The sequence below is a fragment of the Syngnathus leptorhynchus genome, unplaced genomic scaffold, assembly GCF_054491065.1.
Source record: "Syngnathus leptorhynchus isolate UIUO unplaced genomic scaffold, UIUO_Slep HiC_scaffold_25, whole genome shotgun sequence".
NCBI classification, from domain to species: Eukaryota; Metazoa; Chordata; class Actinopteri; order Syngnathiformes; family Syngnathidae; genus Syngnathus; species Syngnathus leptorhynchus.
The window spans coordinates 1810001-1812500 of record NW_028231992.1 but is presented as its reverse complement, the minus strand read 5'-3'; the positions used below and the strand labels follow the sequence as shown (position 1 = coordinate 1812500).

The following is a 2500-nucleotide window of genomic DNA, read 5'->3' as shown; positions in this document are numbered from 1 at the left end:
ACGGCTAACGCAGTCAGCCTAGGGGGGGCAGACGCCCAGCTTCCCCCGACCCGTTGGGACAAGGTTTGGCCAACTCGGACGGTTGTTCTCGATTGGTTGGCGTGCAGACTACAGAAGGGGCTGCACGTCCTGGGTGACCTTCTGGACCCGTAAGGTGAGACTTGTCTCCCTGAGCGCTACTGAAGCAGCAGTAGTGTCTCGGATTCTGCAGTAGGATGACTACCTATGAATTAGGAGGAAGGGCGATACCGGACACTACGAGAATCCTGGGGCCGCCGTCTGAACCCGGCGACGGTACTCATGTAGCTCCCTCTCCCCGGTTGCCCGTCTGATCCCGGCGGGCTCCGAGTAACCCATTTCCTATCTGACCGACTGGCAATCATGACCTGCCTTGGTAGGGCCCCCATCGGCCTCGGCTTGCCGACACTGGTGGACGGTTCCTACCCACTGCGGGTCGCCCTCTAGCACCTTGCAGGCTGGCTCGTGCGCTCGCTCGGCGCCCTGCTGGTACGCCTGGTGTGACTGAATGGTGGCGAGACTGAGACGAACCGGGACGGTGCTGATGCCGTTACACATAGTGATAATAAACAAAGGCTGGATGTGGCGCCTTCTGTCGAATGTAATTTCTCAAATCCTAGCGGAAACGCAAATACTGTGTAGCCTGGGCAGTCGTGATGAGTGCTGGTCGCTGGATGGCTTTACGGGGAGCGAGCTCGGCATCTCTGATGGGGGCCTCTCCCAAGTGGGTCAGACTGTGGACTTGGCTTTGGTTGGGGGCAGGCCTTCCTGGGTCGTGCCGGCTGCTGCCCGGGTTTGATTCTTAGTAAAGTCTTAAAGGGAACGGTGACTGAGCTCTGGCTGAGCCGAGCTGCCCAGGATTGCGGACCTGGGTTATCAAGAACCGCGGAGGCACGGCTTAATGGGGGGTCGTGACTGCTCGAGCGACCTCATCTTCACGTGCTTGAGGTTGGGTGCGTGTATGGCGTGTGATCAACCGCCTCGGAGGCCATTGGGACCAACTTTCGGGGTTTGGCTGAGGGTCCTCGAACGGCTGTAGTCATGTCTACAGACCATGTTGCGAAAACTCCTTTGGTTCGGAAGTCCGTGTCGCAGCTGCACAGAGTCGGAGTCACAGTCAGTCTGGCCGGTGGAGCGGGTGGACCCAGGCTGGCGAAGCTCCTGACAACTCCTCAGTGGCACTGGTGGCCGCCGTCGGTCTGGTTATGGGAGTATGGGCGACGGATGCTATGATGGTGCCACAGCTTGTTTCTGGGAGGGCATTTTGACAGAGATGCCTGTGGTATGTTGTGCGGGTGTGAGTCGCCGGCATATCACTGACGAGTGGGGTTGTCCGACGCGTGTCGGGTGACGAAACGAGTGAGGTGGATATGGAGGTCCCTGTGTGACGGCACGGCAGGCAGTTTGTAGGGTGAGTGAGACACCTTGCGGCTGTTGCGCTGGTCATGGAAGCAGGTCAGAGCCTGTACTGACCGAGTCTCCTGTTTCATTCAACTTGGCTGGTTTTGAACGCTATGCTCGTGGTCGAGTCCAGGCAGGACTGGGGGTCTGGCCCCTCAGGCTGGACTTCGGCCGGGAAGCAACTGATGAGGCTGTCTGCCACGTGAAGGGTGCGTGGAGTCGATCCCAGGGTTCTCAAAGGGACGGGGCTTGATAGCTGGGTCTGCTGGGAGGCTTGCCGGAGGGTGGGCTGAACAGTAGCTGGCGGTCGCTTACTGGCCGTGCGAGGGCTTTCGACTCGGTTTCCCATGGTCATGGCCTGTGTGTAGTGGGAAGCTAGGCGTACTGGACGCGTGAGGGCGATTCGTCGCCCGTGTGGGCTGCTCATTGGGGTGGGCTGCGGTGGCACCGACACCGAGCTCGCAGCTGCGGGATTGGATTGTGGAGAGGGATTTGTCCCTATGACCCTGCCTTTCTCGCTATGGATTCTCTCATCCATGCTTTTGAACGCTTGTGCCGCTTCTTCTGGGGCGAAGGCCGAATTCGCTGCGGCGCCTGCCATGCTGGGCTACTCCAGATGGGCTGCTTGGTAAGGGGACTTTGTCCTGCTCAGGATGGTGGTCCGCGGGACAGGCCGGTGTGGTTGGTGGTAGCCAGGAGGACGATGGTGAAAGGGGAGGCGACAGGTGGCGCGAAGCAGTGGTTGTCCCGGCTCGTCCGCAGTCCGGGGGACATTGCCTAGCATGCGCGCGATGGCGCGCGGGGCCTTGGCTGTCTGTCGTGGTTCCCAGTACAGGTTGGTGGGCCTGGACACCTCATTGGTCTCTGTGGATGGGGAAGATCCCTGGAGTGTGGTACGGTGCGAGGGTCTGCCCGGACGATTTGCGGGTCACTGTGGAGATGGACCGGGGCGGTGTGTCGTTCGGCGACACTGGGGCACCGTCCCGGCTGCTGTTGCGGGTCCGTCAGTCGTCCCGGCTGGCGGCTGGCTGGTGGCTTTGCCTGGGATGCCTTGTGGGCCTGGGTGTGGGTGCATGCGTGC

The 2500-nt window shown here is 60.9% G+C and overlaps 1 pseudogene; it reads left to right on the top strand.

The window, feature by feature from the left end:
• Nucleotides 1–2500, top strand: part of LOC147038940 (28S ribosomal RNA) — a 7942-nt pseudogene that overhangs the window by 3200 nt on the left and 2242 nt on the right.